General features: G+C 40.9%; 1 protein-coding gene across 11 annotated transcripts in view; it reads left to right on the top strand.

The window, feature by feature from the left end:
* gtdc1 (glycosyltransferase-like domain containing 1) overlaps positions 1-24,987 on the top strand; it is a 370,690-nt gene that overhangs the window by 10,212 nt on the left and 335,491 nt on the right. The window contains exon 2 of one of the 11 annotated variants that reach the window (XM_043694103.1): positions 6,281-6,373. The exons of the other annotated variants lie outside the window; for them this stretch is intronic. The gene's annotated coding sequence lies outside the window, so the exon portion shown is untranslated. The remainder of the gene's footprint in view (positions 1-6,280; positions 6,374-24,987) is intronic. 11 annotated transcript variants of the gene reach the window in all.

Here is a 24,987-nt window from a genome sequence, read left to right as displayed (position 1 = left end):
ATCATTTTAACAGAGACCTTATCTTCCTTCTCAAATAATGCAGCAGGTTTCACGGAACTACTTCAAGATGAGGCTTTATGGCCAGTATTTATCCTGTAAACCTACTCTGATAATTTGATAATTTATTGCTGTTTGTGAGACCTTGCTGTGGCAAATTCACTGCGGCTCCTACTTTACAACAGAGGTTTTACATCAGTGGTATTTCATTTGCTTTAACACCTCTTGAGATTTTCTGAGATTGTGAAAGTTGCTTTTTTTTTGGTACTCACATTTGTCAACTCTAAAAATGTTCTGTTTCCCTCTTTGCAAAAAGTTTTGTTTGATCTGGTTGGATAGGGCTTTACTCAGTCACATGAATCCTTTTGACAATCTTGAGCAATTTTTTTTTATTATTTGACTGGATTTTTCCAAGATTGGTGAAACTGGTTGCTGACCTCAGTTATCCTCCTTTCCAATGGTAGTTTAAATCTGGCACCATGTGAAGGGGATATCTTGTCGAGCCGAAGCAGTGATGTCAGCAAACCAGAAAATTGAAAGTGTTTAAATAGTTTTTAATTGACTTCACCATCTGACAACCCAAATGTAGGGGTGATATCTGGGGCCTCAGCTTTTTTTAACCAGTTTTATCAGTGACTTTGGAAGCAAAGACATGGAAGCTAAATTTGCAGATGATGCAAAGATAGGTAAGAAAATATGTTTTGAGGAAGACATAAGGAGGTTACAGACAAATAGTTTGAGTAAGTGGACAGAAATCTGGCACATGGAGAATTATGTGGAAAAATGTCGAGTTTCTCGGTTTGGCAGGAAGAATCATAAAAATAGAGCATTACTTAAAACAAAAATGCATGCAGATTTCCAATCTGCAAATGGATTTAGGAGTTCTTGTCCGTGGGTTTCTTAGTGAGTGTGCAGGTACAGCAGGTATGTAACGTCAATGGAATGTTATCTTTTATTACAAGAGCACTTGAACATAGACTAAGGACTTAATGCTTCAGTTATGCAGGGCATTATTGAGGCCACTTTGCCAATACTGTGTGCTGTTTTCATCTCCTTGGTTAAGGAAGGATGTAAATGTGTTGGAGGTGGTTCAGAGGATGTTTAAGATTCCTTACAGTGTGGAAACAGGCCCTTCGGCCCAACAAGTCCACACCGACCCTCCAAAGAGCAACCCACCCAGACATATTCCCCTACATTTACCCCTTCACCTAACACTACAGGCAATTTAGCATGGCCAATTCACCTAACCTGCACGTTTTTGGACTGTGGGAGGAAACCGGAGCACCTGGAGGAAACCCATGCAGACACTGGGAAAATGTGCAAACTCCACACAGACAGTTGCCTGAGGCAGGAATTGAACCCGGGTCTCTGCCACTGTGAGGCAGCAGTGCTAACCACTGTGTCACCGTGCTGCCCATTACTCCACTGTTTCCTGGAATGAACAGGTTATCTCCTGAGGAAAGGTGGGATAATGTTTCCACTGTAGTTTAGAAGAGTGAAGGGTAATTTGATTAAAATATATAAATCCTGAAGGTCTTGCCAAGGTGGATATCGAAAACATGTTTCCTAATGTACGTGAGTCCAGAAACAGGGACCACTATTTTTAAGAATTAGGGATTGCCCTTTTGGACAGAGATGATGAACTTTGTTTCCCTAAGGGTTGTGTGACTCTAAATATACCTCAGCAACAGGGTCAGTTAATATTTTTAAGATGGAGAGAGAGAGAAATTTTCATTAGACAAAGGTTATCAATGGGTGATGAAAATAAAAAAATTGAAACTCAAACAGATCAGGCATTGGCTTATTGAATGGCAGAGCAGATCCAAGAGGCCGAATGGCCTACTTCCTCAAATTCTTATGAAGTCAATGTATGTTATTGGTTGGCAATACACATGATTAATCATTTTCCTATTGCCGTGATAACCGTAATTATTGGCATAATACATTTCGGCTCACATTGGTAGAAATTCAGGAAATCTGAAGACTTCTTGTTTTTCTGACACCAAATGTGGATTAATCCCAGACAGAATCATTTGAAATGATTAACTTTGTCACAATGCCTTGACTTAGCGAAGCAAAAAAAAAGCTCTGTGGTTTAAAAATATTTGTGTTTTTTTTGTCCTAAGAAATTGCAACCTGTTTCAGAATTTTTTGGTATTGGCTGTGCCATTTCTGTGGAAGATTGAACCAGTGGAGATGGGAGAGATATTACGTGATTATTTTGCATCAAGTTTTTGCAGAAAGAAATGGAGGCTAGAGAGCTCAGAGAAATAAATGTTCATGTTTTAAAACAGTTCACATTACAGAAGAGAAAGTTCTGGAGGTCTTACAGAATATAAAGGTGGATAAATCTCCGGGACCTAATCTAATGTGTCCCAGAATGCTGTAGGAAGTAGGGGAGGAAATTGCAGGGTCCTTGCAGAAATATTTGCATCATCTGTCAGTACATGGAGGCTGGATAATGTTTATGTTAGATTCCCTACAGTATGGAAACAGGCCCTTTGGCCCAACAAGTCCACACCAACCCTCCAAAGAGGAACCCGTCCAGACCCATTCCCCTACTCTATATTTACCCCTGACTAATGCACTTATCACTATGGGCAATTTAGCATGGCCCATTCACCTGACCTCACATCTTTGGATGTGGGAGGAAACTGAAGGACCCAGAGGAAACCCATGCAGACACTGGGAGAATGTACAAACTCCACATCAACAATCACCTGAGGCAGGACTCGACCCCAGGTCCCTGGTACTGTGAAGCAGCAGCGCTAACCACTGAGCCACCATGCCGCACAACAGTATTTTGCCTTTGTTTAAGAAGGATTGTGAGGAGAACTATAGACCTGTGAGTCTGACCTTGGTTGTGGGATGGTTGTTGGAGGTGATTCTAAAAGATAGAATTTGTAAACATTTAGAGAGGCAAAAATTGATTAGGGATAGTCAGCATGGTTTTGTGCAAAGAAAACTGGGTCTCAAACGTGATTAAGCTTTTTTTTGAGGAAGTTACCAAAAAGATTGAGGGCAGAGCAAAAGACGTTGTTTACTTAGACTTCAGTGAAGCCTTTGACAAGGTTCCACATGGTAGAATTAGTAAAATTAGGTCACATAGGAGTCAGGATGAGCTTGCCAATTGGATACATAATTGACTTAACGGCAGGAGACAGAGAATGGTGGTACAAGGTTGTTTTTCGGATCGGAGACCTAGGGATTAGTTCTGGTCCTCTTCTGTTTGTCATTTATTTGGATGAGGATATAGAAAGAATGGTTAGTAGGTTTGCAGAAGGCACCAACATTGGTGGCAGAGTAGACAGTGAAGAAGGTTTTCTAAGATTGCAGAGGGATGTTGATCAAATGGTCAATGGGCTGAAAAATAACAGATGGAGTTCGATTTGGATAAATGCGAGGTATTGCGTTTTGGTAAAACAAACAGGGCAGGACTTCTACAGTTAAAAGTAGCTTCTTCGGTAGTGTTGTGGAACAGCGGAACCTAGGGATTCGGGTACATGATTCTTTGAAATTGGGGTCACATATAGACAGGGTGGTTAAGACATTTAGCACGGTTTCCTTCATTGCACAGTCCTTTGAGTATAGGAGTTGGGAAAATATGTTGAAGTTGTACAGGACGTTGATGAAGCCTCTTCTGGAGTACTGTGTCCAGTTCTGGTTGCTCTGTAATAGGAAAGATATTGTTAAGCTAGACTGGTTCAAAAGAGATTTACTAGGATGTTGCCGTGTTTGGAAGATTTGAATTATAAAGAAAGGCTGAGTAGGCTGCGAGTTACTTCACTAGAGTGTAGGACATTGAGAAGTGACCTTATAGAGGTTTATAAAATCATGAGGAGTACAGATAGGGTTAATGGTAGGTGTCTTTTACCTAGGATGGGAGATTTTAAAACAAGGGAGGAAAATTTTAAGCTGAGAGGAGCAAGATTTAAACAAGACATGAGGGGCAAATTTTTTACACAGGATGGTTCGCATATGGAATGGATTTCCTGAGGAAGTGGTGAATGTGGGCACAGTTACAACGTTTAAATGACACGTATGTGAATAGGAAAGATTTGGAGGGATATAGGCCAGGAGCCGAGTTTAGTTTAGGATTATGTTCAACATGGACTGGTAGGACTGAAGTCTACTTCCGTGCTATATATCTTTAAGATTCTATGACTCTCAGTATTTCTTGAAAACGTTGAGATGCCATGTTGATCTTTATAGGAAATGTATGTGTCATGCATATTTTTGACCTCCTTATTAAAATTAAAAGTTTCTGTGGCACTAGCTTGTGATTTACATTGCCTTTTTGATTAAATCAAATTCTCCATTTTAGTAACACAGTGAATTGTCTTGCAGGGGTAAGGGTGATGGAAGGCCCCTTTAACTCATTGCTAAGTTTTCTTTTCTGCTAGTTTTATCGAAGTGAAATATATTCACTCAAAATGTGGAAACACTGTCAAAGTCAGCATTTATTGTACATCTCTAATTGCACTTGAAAAGTGGTGGTGAGTTGCCTCTTTTAAACTCTGCAAATTGAGTGGGTAGGTGCATTCATGGTGATGATAGCTAGGGAGTTCTGAGAACTTGACCTAGGCATGAATGAACCACAATAGAAAAACCAAGGAGGATATATGATTTGGAGGTGAGCCTCGTGGTAGTGTGGTGCCCTTGCGTTTGCTGTCCTTGGCCTTCCAAGATGAAACCTTTTGTGTAACTTTAAAAACTCTGTGTGTGTGTGAAAACCAAACTGTAATTGGCACATCAAAGTTCCTACAGTTTGAATACCATACAATTTACATTCCTATTCTTTAACAGTACTGGCATCTTTTATGATACATTGTTTTATCTGATGTTCCACCAGTTCACTTTCTGGTACTATTTTCAGTTTCAGCATTCTTAACAAGATTAACATTAAAAAATGAATGATGCTTTAACATGTTATTTACATTTGTTTCATCAAATGTACATTTAAAGCTATCAAACTTTAAAGTTATGCAAAAAATTTTTAAGTAGTCTGTAGGGGTGTGTGGAAGTTAGAATATAACTTGTTTCAAGTGACTTAGCCGAACAAGTTAATGCAATGTTCCAAATAAATAAGATTGTTCCTTTTTTACAGTCTCTGGTAAGTCATAGGTACAATCACTTGGAAAATCTGCAGTTTGCAGTGTTAATTTGTACCTATGCAGACCGTTAATCATTGTATAACTTGTTGCCAGGCAAAGATGCATGTTTTCGAGGAGAAAGTGAGGACTGCAGATGCTGGAGATCAGAGCTGAAAATGTGTTGCTGGAAAAGCGCAGCAGGTCAGGCAGCATCCAAGGAACAGGAGAATCGACGTTTCGGGCATAAGCCCTTCCTCAGGCCTGAGGAAAGGCTTATGCCCGAAACGTCGATTCTCCTGTTCCTTGGATGCTGCCTGACCTGCTGCGCTTTTCCAGCAACACATTTTCAGCAAAGATGCATGTTTGACAATGTATAGTGCAACATAATGTATACATTTACACAATAAAAATTTACATGATTTGATAATTTTACAGACAAAGATAGATCTGATTGTCCTGAAATGCAGTAATTTAGGCGATCATAAATGAAATAGATCCCTGCGATTATGTTACAGCTGTGCTTTTTTTTGTTTGTTAAATAATTCCATCATCTTTGATCTTTGCTGAGTTTTTCTGTTCTGATTTCTGTAACCGCCATCACAATATTAAGCCTTGTTTGTGTATACTTTATATCCTAGGAAGAAGGATTTTAGGAAGTAGAGTGAAATGTTCTGTTAGTTCAGATAGGAAGTGACAATTCCGTTTTAACAAAAGTAATGGACAGTGTGTATATACTGGTAAACAATCATATGTATTACGCAAACGATAATTGATACGAGTAAATTGCTGGGTAGCAATCTAGTCAAATATTTGAGATGATATCAGCAACTGAGAAAAAATCTTAAGTGATTTATGAACATCATTTGATCCCATTACTTCGAGTGTTGCTCCCAACGTGCTTGCTGTTTTATCCTTATTTTGTTTCTCCCCTTTCTGAATGCAGTGACGCTTGATGGGTACAATTACAAGGAAAATATCAACCTTGCTACATTTTTGTCCGCACTTCATTCTTAATGCATCTGTGTAGAAACTGAGTGTGCATAGGTTATTCCTCAGTGGAAAGATCATAGCAGATCTTAATCTGATACCCACCAGCTGTTCACATATGTGAACTGCTAACAGGGTTCACTAGATGGTGTTTATGAGCAAGAAGTGTGGTTCTTAACTTTTTTTTTGCCTCCCTTTTTCAGGGGTGTTGAGAGTTGTTACACCTTATCTGCTGTCGCAGCAGAGTGCTTAGCTGAGATGAGACCAAGGATCAAGTCAGCCAGGATGAAATGCAGGTATACACTGGGGCTATCATAAAGTTAGGTCTACAGAACTACATTTCTTAAATGATACTGACTAAGAATAAATCTGGGATGGTTGGCTCAGTTCCATTCTAATCAGTGCACTTATCAATAAAGCCATCAGTGCAGCTCAGCTATCTCCACATACTGTAAAATCTAATGCATCGGTTGCATGTTTTGAAGGTTTTTATGAAACTGAGAAAATAAAATAAAATATTTGATAAGAATTTCAAATGCTGTTGGTAAGTGACAAGCTGCAGCATGACTTAGGACCTAAAAGTGCATTGAATCCCATGATAAAATTTACTGTATTCTCTTTTTTTTGCTATGGTGTGCAGAAATGCATGTAATTACAAATATCATGCAGGATGAATTTCAGATGGATAAATAACATAATTAAATTTTTGATCATGCTGAGGATTACTCAGAAACATCAAACAAATTTAAATATAACAATGGATGCTTTTTAATTTATGTATTTCTGTGTTTCTCCTAAAAAAGATTTTGACATTACATTAGGTTAAAGAGACAGCACAGCCGGAGCCTTTTGTGATAAAGAACAATGGATATACATGTTCTGAAACTTGAAAGGGTTCAGAAAATACTTACAAAGGAATTTCCAGGGTTGGAGAGTTTGAGCTATAGGGAGAGGCTGAATAGACTGGGGCTGTTTTCCCTGAAGTGCCGGAGGCTGAGGGGTGACCTTATAGAGGTTTATAAAATTATGAGGGGCATGGATATGATAGATAGACAAGGTCTTTTCCCTGAGATGGGAGAGTCCAGACCCAGAGGGCATTGGTTTAGTATGAAAGGGGAAAAATATAAAAAGGACCTAAGGAACAACTTTTTCACACAAAGGGTGGTGCATGTATGAAAAGAGCTGCCAGAGGAAGTGGTGGAATCTGATACAATCACACCATTTTAAAAGCATCTGGATGGGTATATGAATAGGAAGAGTTTAGAAGAATATAGGAGAAAGTGAGGACTGCAGATGCTGGAGATCAGAGCTGGAAATGTATTGCTGGAAAAGTGCAGTAGGTCAGGCAGCATCCCAGGAGCAGGAGAATCGACGTTTCGGGCATGAGCCCTTCTTCAGGAATATAGGCCAAGTGCTAGCAAATAGTTTAGATTAGTTTAGGATATCTGGTCAGCATGGATGAGTTGAACCGAAGGATCTGATTCCGTGCTATGGATCTCTATGCCTTATATATGTGCAAAAGAAAATGGGCATATGGCCTTGCATTCAAAATTACATGAATATTTACATTCAGAGATATAAAGATACTGTTTACAAAGATACATTTTTTAAAAAAAAAAGTTGAAATTGCAAAATCATCTGTTAATGTAATGCAATTGAGGAGTTCCATTTAAGCTGTAGTACAGAACTTCGTTACGCTCAGAGCTCCTGATGCTGTGGAGTGAGACCATCTATATTATGGAGTGTATTTTATGGTAGAACTGACAATAGACACATTTTTGCACGTGCAAGATTGTCCACATGTAGTTGTTTGGAAGTTGGTATCTGCACATTTTTATTCTGACTGGTTAAACCTACATTCTATTATTAATACTTAAATCATTGATTGGATACTGTATTGCTTGCCTACACAGGTTACTATCAACTATTTTGCTGTTCATGGTCCTGTTTTGCCAGTTGTGCTGCCTCTTATTATAACAGTACTAGATTTACTTTACACTGCTATTGAGTTAAGAAAGCTAGTTGCAGCACTGTAAAGGAGCCCTGGCATGAGTATCTAAACAATAGAAATGGTTTGTTAACATTTTCTGAACTATAATTTTAATTTTTCTTAATTAGGGGGTGGCACGGTGGCTCAGTAATTAGCGCTGCTGCCTCACAGCACCAGGGACCTAGGTTTGAATCCACCCTCCGGCAACTGTCTGTGTGGAGAGTGTACATCTCGTGTCTGCTTGGGTTTCCGCCAGGTGGTCTGGTTTCATCCCACAGTCCAAACATGTGCAAATTAGGTGCATTGGCCATGCTAAATTACCCATAGTTTTCAATGATGTGTAGGATAGGTGCGTTGGCTGTTGGAAATGCAGGGTTTCAGCGATAGGGTAGGGGAGTGGGTCTGGGAGGGATACTCTTTAGAGGGTCAGCATGGGCTTGCTGGGTCAAATGACCTGGTTCCATACTGTAGGGAATCTATGTAGTGAATATATTCAGTGTGAAACACATCGTGGCTGAACTTGGTCTCTTCCTCAGCTCTTTGATTTCAATTCCCATTGCAATTCATGTTGTGATCTTCTGGTTGCACCAATAATTACTAAATCTTTCCCACTGAGGCAACTCTCCTACCCGTGATCTTACTATCTCTCATGGCTTTTCAAAAATTAATTCTCTGACACTTATTGCAATCCATTTAGCCCATAATTGTTGTCAGAGCCTTGTTCTCAACTTATTACAACTGTATACTAATGATGTTTGGCAGGGAGTTCCAGTATGTTGACCTAGTGACTATGAGGGTAAGTGATTTATGTTCATATCAAGGCAGTGTATGATTCAGAAGTGAGTAGAAGTGATGTACTCCTTTGCCCTTGTGATTCTGGATGGTGAAGGCTGCATGTTTGGGAGGTGCTGCTTTAGAAGATTTAAAAAGTTTGCTGCAATAAAAGAAAATGCTATTTATCCCTGGAAAAATAAGTGTCTAACTGATTGAAGAGTAGAGAGATCTGGGGATAATAGTATAGATCCATTTGAGGGATGCAGGATCAGCACATCAGTAAGAAAGAAGGCGATTAACAGGCTCACCCCGGTCTGGATGAAGAAGTTGCTCATCATCTTAGTCATAAATGTTCTAGTCTGTATGTTTAAACTGTTACCCCTGGTTCTGGACTCAGCAGTCATCAGGAACATCCTTCCTGCGTTTACCTCATTTAGTCCTGTTAGAATTTTACAGGTTCTATGTGCTCCCCCATTATTCTTTTAAACTCCAGTGAATACATTCCTAACCAATCTAGTTTCTCTTCAAATTAAATCCTGCCATCCCTAGAATCAGTCTGGTAAATCGTAGTCCGCATTCCCTCCGTAGCCAGAACATCCATCCTCAGGTAAGGAGACCAAACCAACATGCAAGACACGAAGCCCTGTACAATTGCATAAAATAAAACACAGAAACAGAACTGTGGATACTGGAAATCTTATCAAAAACACAAAGTGCTGGTGAAACCCAGCAGGTACATTAGCATTTGTGTGGAGAAAACGGAGTTAACATTTCGAGTCTGGTGACTCCTCACCAGTTTCACCAGCAGTCTCCATTTTTATTCCTGTACAATTGCAGGAAGACACCCCTGTTTCTGTATACTAATATTATCACCATAAAAATTAACATGCCATTTGCCTTCTTTACAGCCAGTCGCAGCAGAATGTTCACTTTCAGCGACTGGTGTACAAGAACACCCAGATCTCATTACACCTCCTTCTTTCCCAATTTATCAGCATTCAGATAATAAACCTTCCTGGTTTTGCTTACAAAGTGAATAATGTCACATTTATCTATAATATACTTTGTCTGCCATACAATAGACAATAGGTGCATGAGTAGGCCATTCTGCCCTTTGAGCCAGCACCACCATTCATTATGATCATGGCTGGTCATCCTCAATCAGTATCCTGTTCCTGCCTTATCCCCATAGCCCTTGATTCTACTATCCTTAAGAGCTCTATCCAACTCTTTATTGAAAGTATCCAGAGACTTGGCTTCTACAGCCTTCTGGGGCAGAGCATTCCATTCACCCACCACTCTCTGGGTGAAGTAGTTTCTCCTCAACTCTGTTCTAAGTGGCCTACCCCTTATTTTTAAACTGTGTCCTCTGGTTCGGGACTCCCCCATCAGTGGAAACATGTTTCCTGCCTCCAGAGTGTCCAATCCTTTAATAATCTTATATGTCTCAATCAGATCCCCTCTCAGCCTTCTAAACTCAAGCGTATACAATCCCAGTCGCTCCAATCTTTCAGCGTAAGATAGTCCTGCCATTCCGGGAATTGACCTCGGGAACCTATGCTGTGATCCCTCAATAGCCAGAATGTCATTCCTCAAATTTGGAGACCAAAACTGCGCACAATATTCCAGGTGCGGTCTCACCAGGGCCCTGTACAGCTGCAGAAGGACCTGTTTGCTTCTATACTCAACTCCTTCTTGTTATGAAGGCCAGCATGCTATTGGCTTTCTTCACTGCCTGCTGTACCTGCATGCTTGCTTTCATTGACTGATGTACAAGAACACCAAGATCTCTTTGTACTGCCCCTTTACCTAACTTGACTCCACTGAGGTAGTAATCGGCCTTCCTGTTCTTGTCACCAAAGTGGATAACCACACATTTATCCACATTAAACTGCATCTGCCATGCATCCGTCCACTCACCTAGCCTGTCCAGGTCACCCTGTATTCTCCTAACATCCTCCTCACATTTAACCCTGCCACCCAAATTTGCTAATATTAAACATAGAACATAGAATATTACAGCACAGTACAGGCCCTTCAGCCCTCGATGTTGCACCGCCCTGTCATACTAACCTGAAGCCCATCCCACCTACACTATTCCATGTACGTCCATATGCATGTCCAATGACGACTTAAATGCATTTAAACTTGACGAATCTACTACCGTTGCAGGCAAAGCATTCCATACCCTTACTACTCTCTGAGTAAAGAAACTACCTCTGACATCTATCTTATACCTATCTCACCTCACTTTAAAGTTGTGTCGTGTTTGCCGTCCCCATACTTGGAAAATGGCTCTCCCTGTCCACCCTATCTAACCCTCTGATTATCTTGTATGTCTCTATTAAGTCACCTCTCAACCACCTTCTCTCTAATGAGAACAGCCTCAAGGCCCTCAGCCTTTCCTCGTAAGACATTCCTTCCATACCAGGCAACATCTTAGTAAATCTCCTCTGCACCCGTTCCAAAGCTTCCACATCCTTCTTATAATGCAGTGACCAGAACTGTACACAGTACTCCAAGTGTGGCCGTACCAGAGCTTTGTACAGCTGCAGCATAACCTCCTGGTTCCGGAACTCAATCCCTATATTAATAAGGGCCAAAGCTCTGTATGCCTTCTTAACAACCCTATCAATCTGGGTGGCAACTTTCAGGGATCTGTGTACAATGACACCGAGATCTCTCTGCTCATCTGCACTCCCAAAAATCTTACCATTAGCCCAGTACTTTGCATTCCAATTACTCTGTCCAAAATGTATCACCTCACACTTGTCCATATTAAACTCCATTTGCCACCTCTCAGCCCAGCTCTGCATCCTATCTATGTCTCTCTGCAACCTACTACATCTTTCGTCACTATCCACAACTCCACCGACCTTCGTGTCGTCCGCAAATTTACTTTTAATACCTTCATCTATATCATTAATGTAGCATTAAAAAAGCTGCGGTCCCAGCACTGATCCCTGCGGCACACCACTGGTCACCGCCTGCCATTCTGAAAGGGAGCAGTTTATCACTATTTGTTTCCTGTCAGCCAACAAATTTTCAGTCCATGTTAGTATTTGTCCCTAATACCATGTGCCTTAATTTTGCTCACTAACCTCCTATGTGGGACTTTATCAAACGCTTTGTGAAAGTCCAGGTATACTACATCCACTGGATCTCCCTTGTCCATCTTCTGAGTTACATCCTCAAAAAATTCCAGAAGATTAGTCAAGCATGACTAATCCCCTTCATAAATCCATGCTGACTCTGATCTATCCTGTTACTGCTATCTAGATGTGTCGTAATTTCATCTTTTATAATTGACTCCAGTGTTTTTCCCACCACTGAGGTCAGACTAACTGGTCTATAATTCTCTGTTTTCTCTCTCCCTCCCTTCTTAAAAAGTGGGACAACATTAGCCACCCTCCAATCTGCAGGAACTGATCCTGAATCTATAGAACATTGGAAAATAATCACCAATGCATCCAGGATTTCTAGAGCCACCTCCTTCAGTACCCTGGGATACAGACCATCAGTTCCCAGGGACTTATCAGCCTTCAGACCTAACAGTCTCCCCAACACCATCTCCTGCCTAATATAAATTTCCTTCAGTTCAGGTCCTTCAGCCACTATTGCATCTGCCTATGAACTCAACTTGTCCAAATCACACTGAAGCATCTGTTTATCCTCCCCACTTCACACTCCCACCAGTTTTTTGTTGTCTGAAAACCTGGAGATATTGCATTTGTTCCCATCATTTAAATCATTAATATATTTTGTGAATAGCCTGCGTCCCTGTAGTACCCCAATGATCACTGCTCACCACTCAAATAAAGCCCCGTTTATTCTTTGTTTGCTTCCTGTCTGCCACCCAGCTCTCTATCCATGTCAGTACTCTACCTCCAATCTCAAACACTTTAATTTTCCACTGGTTCCCCCGAACAACTCTACTAGTTACATCCTCGACAAATTCCAACAGATTTGTGAAGCTTGATTTCCCTTTTATAAATCTATGCTCTCTCCGTCCAGTTCCATCATTGTTTTTCACGTGTTGTGCTTTTAATTCTTTTATACCGGACTCCAGCATTTTCCCTGCTATCAATGTCAGGCTAACTGGTCTATAAATCAGTTTTCTCTCTACCTCCTTTTTTAAGTAGTTGGGTTACATTAGCTACCCTCCAATCCTTTGGAACTGTTCCAGAGTCTATGGAGTCTTGAAAGATGATAACCAATACATCCACTATTTCGAGAGCCACTTCCTTAAGTACTCTGGAATTGTTGGATGCTTGGGGATCTGTGCCTTTTAAACTATTAGTTTCTGCAATATCATTTCCCCACTAATACTGATTTCCTTCCGTGCCTTTCTCACTGGACCCTATGTTCCCCTACATTTTTGGGATGTGATTTGTATCTTCTTGTGTGGTCAGAACTGAAATATGTTTTTAATTGATCTGCCATCTCTTTGATCCCCATATAACTTCCCCTGTTTCTGATTGTAAGGGACCCTCATTTGTAATTGAATCCCTACAGTGTGGAAGCAGGCCGTTCACACCGCGCCTCCAAAGAGCATCCCACCGAGGCGCACCTTATCCTTGTAACCCTGCATTTCCCGTGTCTTATGCACATAGTCTGCACTCCCTGGACACAACGGGCAATTTAGCGTGGCTAATCCAGTTAACCTGCATATCTTTTGACTGTGGAAGGAAACTGGATCATCTGGAGGAAACCCATGCAGACATAGGGAAAATATACAAATTTCACATAAACACTTGCCAAAAGGCAGAATTTAACCAGCTCCCTGATGCTGTGTGGCAGCAGTGCTAACCACTGAGCCATTATGTCGTCTTCACAATTCTTTTTCTCTCCACATATCTATAGAAGCTTTTACAATCAGCTCTGATCTCCTCTGCAGGCTTACTCTCATACTCAGTTTTTCCCCTCTTAGTCAATCCCTTTTGTAATCCTTTGCTGAAATCTAAACTGCTGTCAATCTTCGGGTCTGTTTCCTCTTCAGGCCAATTTGTATGCCCCTTCCTTGCATCTAATACTATCCAAGTATGATTTCCCTTGTTAGCTGTGACCAGTCCATCTTTTCCATTTTTTTTGTGCCAGAAAGGAACTAAAGTTTGCTGCAGTTCCTCCAAGCACTTTTTAAATACTTGCCACTGCCTATCCACTGTCATCCCTTTATGCAATATTCCCCAATTTATCATCAGTTTGTGCCTCATACTCGATTGAACTTTTAGGGCCGAGGAAGAAAAATGTCTTTGACCAAGGAGTTGTGAATCTTTGGAATTCTTTATGCCAGAAAGATGGGGAAACTCTTTCATGAACTGCAGCAGTCCTTGGGGTGTCGGGTCACTCCCAGTGCTGTTAGGAAGTGAGATCCAGGATTTTGACCCAGTGACAATAAAGAACCAGCAAAGGTAATATGGTTCCAGGTCAGGAAGTGTGTGCATTTTCGAAGGAATTTGCAAGTGGTGGTACTCCCTTCAACTTGGTACTCTTTTTATCTGTTGATCTAGTGAAGTTCAGTTTGCAAAGTGCTGTCAAAGAAGGCTTAGTGTGTTACTGCAGTGCATCATTTAGATGGTAGGCACTTCTGCCAATATGCACTATAGCAAAAGGAATGAATATTGTTGGTAGAGGTTGAATGCCAATCAAGTGGACTGTTTTGTCCTAGATAGTATTGAGCATCTTAGTGTTGGAGCTGCACCCACCCATCCCACCCATTCAGGTATGCATATCTTGTTCTTCCAGTTGAATTGTGTTAGTTACAAACTAAACATATAGAATGTGCAGGAAGAAGTTTTATAGCATCTTTGCCCATCCTCAATATCTTAGTGCTTACAACAGATGAATTACTCCCAAACTACACCCATGTTTGACATGAAAACAGATGTTGTGCATTTCAAGGTTACACATACAGCAAATATGATCACTGACAAGCTGATTTCACTTCTGGTTCTTTGACGAAGAAACTTTGACTAAAAACACATGGAAAGCTCACTGTACTGCCGAAATATTTACTTAAATTATAAGCTCAAAGCCTGGATTGTGATTAAATGCATAACATTTAATCTTGTGGGGTTGAAGAAATTATTGGGAAAGTACTGGGTTGCAGATAGGTGACAGGTATTTAGAAACAGTAAGGAGGTTTAACAATCTAGGTAATAGGGATTTGATGTTGGGGTAACACGGGTATTGTTGATTTGTTGGGATGTGAATAGGAAATCTGAAGCTTGAAAGCTTGAAAGGTTTCTGAAGAGTAGTGGGATATAGTTCGAGAGTTAATATGAGAGATTTCTATATTGCAGAACCAGATTAAGAGTCTTCAGATCTATAAGGATTGGTGTGAACCTACTAGGGGTGAGTGTGCTGATGTAATCTCTAAGGGTTGGAGCTAACAGAATATCTGGAAATTATTTCTCATCTTTTGGAAACATGGAATGTGGTTGTTTGGGTTGTCTTTCATTCTACAACATTAGGAAGGAACATATTTTTATTTGGGAATTTCTCAGATATGGTGGTATTAGATATAGTCTTGAGATATGTAATTACTGAGCTAGTACCTAGCGTTAGGGCTTTTGCCCAAAAAGTCAATTTTCCTGCTTCTCTGATGCTGCCTGACCTGCTGTGCTTTTCCAGCACCACACTCTTGACTCTGATCTCCAGCATCTGCCGTACTCACTTTCACCATCTTATTTGGAGGTTGAGCCAGATAATTTGCATGGATGTAAATGGGATAACCATAAATGTGACAGGCAGGGTGTGAGCCGAAATACATTTTGAATGCAAAACTTGTAACTATTACAAATAAGAAATCATCTGGATTTTATGAAGTGCATTTAATCAGTGTAAGGAACAGAGATTAATTTCCACATAATATTCTCGATAAACATTTTTTTAAATCTCCTGGTTCATAAAATGAAGCACACCCAATATGGAAATGTTCAAAAGCAAGGCTATTACCGTTGAAGTATTGTGATAGGAAAGGCCTATACATTAATAAAAAGTGAGAGGAATTGCAAATCTATTTAAGTCGATCAAATTGTGCTACCTATTCAGAGCAAGACACTTGAAACAAGTTAGGTTTTTAAAGCAAAATGCATTGAATCTTGACATGTCTGAACTCAGTCATAAGATTCCTTTGTAGTTTTCAGTGTACAGAATATCTTAGTACTAAGTGTTGTTACTTGCAGTGCTGGCTAATGGGAAGCAAAATGAAAGTAAAGGATCTACTGCACAGACCATTTTCTTATTGCAGTAACTGTGCATGAGGTTAACCACCACCTTCAAAATAAAGTGTGTTATTTATGGCTATCTAAAAGCTTCTGAATCATTAGCATTAGATAATGTTATCCAAAAATCATAAGGTAAATGATTCATTTTGCTAAATAATTATTAGTAAGCTGGAGTTCCCAGCACTTCGTTGCAACTTGCCCTTCAGTATAATACTGCTTTCTTATGGCTCCCAAAGGGAACATTATTTCAAATCATTACCATATTAGTATTTGGGAAATAAACTGAACCATTTCAGTGGTACTGTGTTTTCAGACATAACGAAAAATGATGCCATATCTTTGTTGTGACTTCTTTTTTATTTCTATTTTAATTCACAGTTACCATTTTCAAATTATTCTGTGATGTTGTGGAAGGTTTGTTCCTCCATTGAAATTTTATATGGTGGACAGAAATGTGGAATTCAGTTATGTACTGAAGGCTTGGAGAGAAGTTTGAACCCATGACAGTAGTGCTACCAAGTTTGTGCTATCATCATGATAATCCATCCCACTTTGAGAAAATATTCGTGGGATGTGAATGTCAGTGGCTGGGCTAGCATTTATTGCCCATTCCTAATTACCTGGAGAAGATATTGCTAAACTGCTGTCCTTGGGATGCAAGAACAACCAGAGTACTGTTAAGAAGGAGCTTCTGGGATTTTGATCCTGCAGAAGTGAATAAATGACAACACAGTTGCAAATCAGAATAGTGAGTGCCTCAGTGAGGAACTTACATGTGATGATGGTCCCATGCAATTCCTGCCCTTGTCCTTCTAAGGTGCTGTTGAATGAAGCTTGGTGAGGTACTGCAATGCATCTTGTGGATGGTGCGCAATCCTGCTACCACACTTTGGTGGTGAATGTTGAAGGTGGTGGTTGGGTTTGCCTATGAAGTAGGCTGGTTTGTTCAGGATGGCATCCAGCTTCTTGCATGTTGTTAGAGCAATACTTATGGATGCAAGTGGTGAGTATTTCATCATGGTTTGTAGATGGTAGATGGGTGTCGAGGAAAGAGGAGGCTAATTATTTGCTCTAGAATTCCTTGCCTCTAGATTGCTGTAGTAGATATATTTATATGGTGGAAGTGGGTATTGCAGATGCTGGAAATCAGAGTGTAGATTAGAGTGGTGCTGGAAAAGCACAGCAGGTCAGGCAGCATCAGTGGAGCAGGAAAATTGATGTTTTGGGCAAAAGGAATGAAGGCAGGGAGCCTCCGGGGCGGAGAGATAAATGGGAGGGGGCTGGGGCTAGGGAAAAGATAGCCAAGAGTACAATAGGTGGATGGAAGTGGGGATGAAGGTGATAGGTCAGAGAGGAGGGTGGAGCAGACAAGTGGGAAGGAAGATTAACAGGTAAGACAGGTCATAAGGATGGTGCTGAGCTGGAAGGTTAGAACTGGGGTAAGGTGGGGGGAGGGGAAATGAGGAAACTGGTGAAGTCCACATTGATGCCCTGGGGTTGAAGTGTTCTGAGCTGAAGATGAAGGTGTTCTTCCTCCAGGCGTCGGGTGGTGAGGGAGTGGCGGTAGAGGAGGCCGAGGACCTGCATCTCCTCGGCAGAGTGGGAGGGGGAATTGGAATGTTGGGCCATGGGGCGGTGGGGTTGATTAGTGCCGGTGTCCCGGAGATGTCCCTAAAGCGCTCTTCGAGAAGGCATCTAGTCTCCCCAATGTAGAGGAGACCACCGGGAGCAGCGGATACAATAAATGACATTGGTGGATGTGCAGGTGAAACTTTGATGGATGTGGAAGGCTCTTTTAGGGCCTTGGATGGAGGTGACGGGGGAGGTGTGGGCGTAGGTTTTGTAATTCCTGCTGTGGCAGGGGATATATTTATATGGCTCGTCCAGTTCAGTTTCTTGTCAATGGTGACCCCCAGGATGTTTATTAGCGGAAGTTCATTGTTGGTAATGTAATTGAATGACAAGGGTGAGCATTATATTCTCCTTTGCTGGAGATTGTTATTGTCTGGCATTTGCATGGTACAATTGTTATTTGATAGTTCTCAGCCCAAGCTTGGATATTGTCCACACTTTCTTGCATACAAACATTGACTACTTCAGGACTTGAAAATGTCATGACTGAAGCTCAACATTTGTAATCATCAATGAAAGTCCCTAATCTTGACCTAATGATGGAGGGAATGTCATTGATGAAGCAGGTGAAAATGATTGTGTTTAGGACACATCTCTCAGATGCCATTGAAAAAGTTACTCGCAACTGAGTGAGAGTTACATAGCATGGGTGAATAGAAATTTATCAGCATGGAATAAAGGATAGGGTAAGGTTGGATTCAGTATGTAGCACGTTGGTGAAAATGGGGAATGTAAAATACTACCATAAATTGAGGGAAGAGAAGAGACCCACACTGAAATGATAGTTCAAGTCAACAAGCTTAAATTGCAGACACAGGTGTGAGGAAAAAAGATGTGGCAGCATTGCAGGATCAAAATTAACTATTTTGATGAGGAATGGAGTTTGTAAGCATAAACAAAAAGCAAATTGAGTCAAAGGGCTGAAAATATGGAAAAAAGGCAAAATTAATGGTGCTTTACTTAAATGCATGAAATATTTGGAACAAACTAAACAAATTAATAACATAATTAGAAGTTAATGAGTATGATCAGCCATTACAGAGAAATGGATTCAAGGAAGTCAGAACTGGGGCTTAGATATTTAGGATTGTGTGACTTATGAAAAGGTAGGTAGGAATCAAAGGCTGATGGGCTGGCTTTATTAGAAAGACTGCAAAAAATTACTTGGGATCAAATTATGCAGAAGTCATATGGGTGCATTTAAGAAATAATAAGGGAATAAATACACTCGTGGAAGTAGGCTTTCTACCCCCTCACATTAGCTTAGATTACATTACCTACAGTGCGGAAACAAACACTTTGGCCCAACAAGTCCACACCGACCCTCCAAAGAGTAACCCACCCAGACCCATTTTCCTATGAGTAATGCACCAAACACTGTGGGCAATTTAGAATTGCCAATTCACCTGACCTGCCCATCTTTGGACTGTGGGAGGAAACCGGAGCACCCAGAGGAAACCCATGCAGACATGGGGAGAATGTGCAAACACCACACAGACAGTTGCCCGAGGCTGGAATCGAATCTGGGTCCCTGGTGCTGTAAGGCAGCAGTGCGAACCACTGAGCCACTGTGCTGCCCTGTAGGACAGAGAATAAATGAAAGGACAATGAGGGCCTATTAAAAAAGTAGTACATTAATTATGGGTTATTTTAGTCTTCACATAGATTGGGTAAATCAAATTGGCAAAGGTAGCCATGAGGAAGAGTTCATCATATGCATTTGGGGCAGTTTCCGAGAACAATATGTTGTGAATTCAATCAGGAAGCAGGTTATTTTTGGATTAGGTAATAATTAACGAGACAGAATTGATAGATAGAGTCATAGAGATATACAGCATGGAAACAGACCCTTCGGTCCAACCTGTCCATGCTGACCAGATATCCCAACCCAATCTAGACCCACCTGCCGGCCCATATCCCTCCAAACACTTCCTATTAAATGCCTCTAAAATGTTGCAATTGTATCAGCCTCCACCAAATCCTCTGGCAGCTCATTCCATACACGTATCACCCTCTGTGTGAAAACATTGCTCCTTAGGTTTCTTTTTTATATCTTTCCCCTCTCACCCTAAACTTATGTCCTCTAGTTCTGGACTCCCCGATCCCAGGGAAAAGACTTTGTCTATTTATCCTACCCATGCCCCTCATAATTTTGTAAACCTGTACAAGGTCACCCCTCAGCCTCCAACGCTACAGGGAAAACAGCCCCAGCCTGTTCATCCTCTCCCTATAGCTCAAATCCTCCAACCCTGGCAACATCCTTGTAAATCTTTTCTGAACCCTTTCAAGTTTCACAACATCTTTTTGGTAGGAAGGAGACCAGAATTGCACGCAATATTCCAACAGTGGCCTAACCAATGTCCTGTACAGCCGCAACATGACCTCCCAACTCCTGTACTCAACACTATGACCAATAAAGGAAAGCATACCAAACGCCACCTTCACTATCCTCTCTACCTGCGACTCCACTTTCAAGGAGCTATGGACCTGCACTCCAAGGTTTCTTTGTTCAGCAACACTCCCTAGGACCTTAACGTTAAGTGTATAAGTCCTGCTAAGACTTGCTTTCCAAAAATGCAGCACCTCGCATTTATCTGAATTAAACTCCATCTACCACTTTTTAGCCCATTGGCCCATCTGGTCCAGATCCTGTTGTAATCTGAGGGAACCCTCTTTGCTGCCCACTACACCTCCAATTTTGGTGTCATCTGCAAACTTACTAACTGTACCTCTTATTCTCGTATCCAAATCATTTATATAAATGACAAAACGTAGAGGACCCAGCAATGATCCTTGTGGCACTCCACTAGTTACAGGCCTCCAGTCTGAAAAACAACCCTCCACCACCACCCTCTGTCTTCTACCTTTGAGCCATTTCTGTATCCAAATAGTTCTTCCTTTATTCCATGAGATCTAACCTTGCTAATCAGTCCCCCATGGGGAACCTTGTCAAACGCCTTACTGATGTCCATATAGATCACGTCTACAGCTCTGCTATCGTCAATCTTCTTTGTTACTTCTTCAAAAAACTCAATCAAGTTTGTGAGACATGATTTCCCACACACAAAGCCATGTTGACTATCCTTAATCAGTCCTTGCCTTTCCAAATACATGTACATTCTGTCCCTCAGGATTCCCTCCAACAACTTGCCCACCACTGAGGTCAGGCTCACTGGTCTGTAGTTCCCTGGCTTGTCTTTACCACCCTTCTTAAACAGTGGCACCACATTTGTCAACGTCCAGTCTTCCAGCACCTCTCCTGTGACTATCGATGATACAAATATCTCAGCAAGAGGCCCAGCAATCACTTCTCTAGCTTCCCACAGAGTTCACGGGTACACCTGATCAGGTCCTGGGGATTTATCCACCTTTAACCGTTTCAAGACATCCAGCACTTCCTCCTCTGTAATCTGGACATTTTGCAAGATGTCATCATCTATTTCCCTACAGTCTATATCTTCCATATCCTTCTCCACAGTAAATACTGAGGCAAAATATTCATTTAGTATCTCCCCCATTTTCTGTGGCTCCACACAAAGTCTGCCTTGCTGATCTTTGAGAGGCTCTATTCTCTCCCTAGTTACCCTTTTGTCCTTAATATATATGTAAAAACTGTTTGGATTCTCCTTAATTCTATTTGCCAAAGCTATCTCATGCCCCCTTTTTGCCCTCCTGATTTCCCTCGTAAGTAAACTCCTGCTTTCTTTATACTCTTCTAAGGATTCACTCGACCTATCCTGTCTATACCTGACATATGCTTCCTTCTTTTTCGTAAATAAACCCTCAATTTCTTTCGTCATCCAGCATTCCCTATACCTACCAGCCTTCCCTTTCAATGTGATATTATCCTTTCTCTGGATTCTTATTATCTCATTTCAGAAGGCTTCCCATTTTCCAGCCATTCCTTTACCTGCGAACATCTGCCCCCAATTAGCTTTTGAAAGTTCTTGCCTAATACCATCAACATTGGCCTTTCTCCAATTTAGAAATTCAACGTTTAGATCTGGTCTATCTTTTTCCATCACGATTTTAAAACAAATAGAATTATGGTCGCTGGCCCCAAAGTGCTCCCCCACTGACACCTCAGTCACCTGCCTTGCCTTATTTCCCAAGAGTAGGTCAAGTTTTACATCTTCTCTAGTAGGTACATCCACATACTGAATCAGAAAATTGTCTTGTATGCACTTAAGAAATTCCTCTCCATCTAAACCTTTAACACTATGGCAATCCCAGTCGATGTTTGGAAAGTTAAAATCCCCTACCATAATTACCGTATTATTCTTACAGATAGCTGAGATCTCCTTACAAGTTCTCAGTGTCAAAGATCCCCTCCAAAACAGTGACCATAACATGGTCAAATGTAGTGCTCATTGAGAGTAATAAACTTAGAAACAATCACGCTAAGTATTAATAAGGGAAGCCACAAGGGATGAGAGCAGAGTTGGCTGGAGTGGACTTGGAAAGGAGTTAAGCATAAAAATAAAGTTGAGGCACAATGGCAGATGTGTAAGTGAATACTTATTGACTCATGACAGATACATAGCCCAGTGATGAAGAATGATTCTGGGAATGAGATAAAGTAACCATGATCAACCAATTAATTTAAGGATAATATCACATTGAAAGAAAAAAAATGTGGCAAAGGTTTGTGGTAAACTAGAGAATGGGAATGCTGCAGTGAGAATGAATGCACTGACTGTAATCTTTCACAAATTTGTAGATTCTGGAGTAGCCCCAGATGATTTTAAAACTGTGACATAACATCCTTACTCAAAAAAGGAAGGATACAAAAGCTAAAGGTCTTGAAGAACGGTCATTGGTTTCAAAATGTTGACAGTTTTCTCTCCACACGTGCTGTCAGACCTGCTAATTTCTTCCAGCAGTTTCTGTTTTCATTTGGATCTCCAGCACATTAGAGACTATTATAAAAGATGTAATAGCAGAATGAACTGGAAATGCACAATACAATCAAGCAGGGTCAGCAAAGCTTCCTGAAGGGGAAATCATGTCTGACAAATTAGAGTTCTTCGTGAAGGTGATGAGAGAGATAGATAAAGGAGAACTAATAGATGCAATGTAATTGGATTTCCAGAATGCATTTGTGAAGGGGCCATCGGAAGACTACTTAATAAGATGAGTCCGTGATATCAGGGTTTCATATTCACATGGATAGAAGATTAGATAACTATTGGAAGACAGAGTAGATATGAATCGCAGAAAAGCTACCATCAGAGCTCTTGATTTTCTTAAGAAGTTGAGTAGATTGGGCTTGTACTCATTGGAGTTTAGAAGAATAAAAGTTGATCTTATTAAAACACGTAAGATTCTTAGGGAGCTTTACAAGGTAGGTATGGAGAGATGCTTCTCATTGTGGGAGAGCCTAGGATTAGAGGATTCATAGATTGAAACAGATATGGAGAGATTTCCTCTCTCTGAGGGTAATCAATCTGTAGAATTCTTTTTAGAGAGGATTATCAAGGCTTGGTTGTTAAATTGTATTGAAGGCTGAGGTTTTTTTCAGCAGTGAGGGGATCAAGAGTTCCGGGAATAAGGCAGGAAAGTGGAATTGAGGATTATATGACCACCCAAGATTTCATTGAATGGCAGAGCAGAATTCATAGGCTGAAAGGCCGACTTCTGCACCTACGTCTTATGATCTAGTGTGCACTATGTGAGAGGGTGATGGGTGTTATTTTGAAGGAGAACAATAGGATGAAAAGGGAGAAGACTGGGAGTCTGAACTAATGTGAGGATTGGAGTTAACCACTGGCCTGAATTGAAGAAAGTAGTGGAAAAGAGTGCATCTGTGAACATGAAAAGAATACTTCAGTGTCACCGTAACAAGTCTTCAAACAAATTATATGATTTGTGATGAAATCTTGCAAGGTAAGAGGGAAAATTTTCACACTTTCATTATCACATGTTTTACAGCTAGTGGGATGTTTTCATGGTCATTGTCATTTCCCTAAGATTTGGTTAGACATTGAGACCTCCCAAGCAAAGTGTCTCGTCATCAATTTTTTATTTTTAGATAAGATGAGAGCTATTATAGACTATTGCAAAAGCCCTATTTTATTAAATACAATTAAAGCCTGGAGGATAATGCGGTAAGATGAGGGTGACTTACAAAAAAACTTCTCCTTATACTCCTATAGTGGGAGCATCGGGTTTTCAGCCAGGGCTGACAGACGCTACATTTAAAACCTGGCGGTCCAGATGTATCTCTTGCTTAGGGGACCTGTTCGATGGGGAGGTTATGATGTCTTTTGAGCAGTTGCACCAGAAGTTTGGACTGCCTAATGGAGACCTTTTTTGGTATTTCCAAATACGAGATTATATACACAGGAAGACCACGTTTTTAGACAGTCCCTACTAATTGATAGGGAGAGAAGAGTGCTTTGGCCAATGGGTCCACCCTCAGTCATTACTCTTTATCATTCATTATGTAACGAGGTATCGAAAGACATGGAATGACTGTTAAAACATGGAACCAGGAATTGGGGTTAGAAATCCCTTTAGAAATCACACCTCCAATTTTGGTGTCATCTGCAAACTAACTAACTGTATCTCTTATGCTCGCATCCAAATCATTTATGTAAATGACAAAAAGTAGAGAACCCAGAACCGATCCTTGTGGCACTCCACTGGTCACAGGCCTCCAGTCTGAAAAACAACCCTCCACCACCACCCTCTGTCTTCTACCTTTGAGTCAGTTCTGTATCCAAATGGCTAGTTTTCCCTGTATTCCGTGAGATCTAACTTTGCGAATCAGTCTCCCATGGGGAACCTTGTTGAACGCCTTACTGAAGTCCATATAGATCACTCTGCCCTCATCAATCCTCTTTGTTACTTCCTCAAAAATCTCAATCAAGTTTGTGAGACATGATTTCCCATGCACAAAACCATGTTGACTATCCCTAATCAGTCCTTGCCTCCAGCAACTTTCCCACCACCGACGTCAGGCTCACTGGTCTGTAGTTCCCTGGCTTGTCCTTACCACCCTTCTTAAACAGTGGCACCATGTTTGCCAACCTCCAGTCTTCCGGCACCTCACCTGTGACTATCGATGATACAAATATCTCAGCAAGAGGCCCAGCAATCACTTCTCTAGCTGACAGGTGGAAGATGGAGTTTACTTCAGATAAATGTGAGGTACTGCATTTTGGGAAAGCAAATCTTAGCAGGACTTATACACTTCATGGTAAAGTCCTAGGGAGTGTTGCTGAACAAAGAGACCTTGGAGTGCAGGTTCATAGCTCCTTGAAAGTGGAGTCGCAGGGAGATA

This window comes from Chiloscyllium plagiosum, chromosome 7 (assembly GCF_004010195.1).
Source record: "Chiloscyllium plagiosum isolate BGI_BamShark_2017 chromosome 7, ASM401019v2, whole genome shotgun sequence".
NCBI lineage: Eukaryota > Metazoa > Chordata > Chondrichthyes > Orectolobiformes > Hemiscylliidae > Chiloscyllium > Chiloscyllium plagiosum.
Note: the sequence above shows the minus strand (reverse complement) of the source record. Positions and strands in the feature narration are given on the sequence as shown.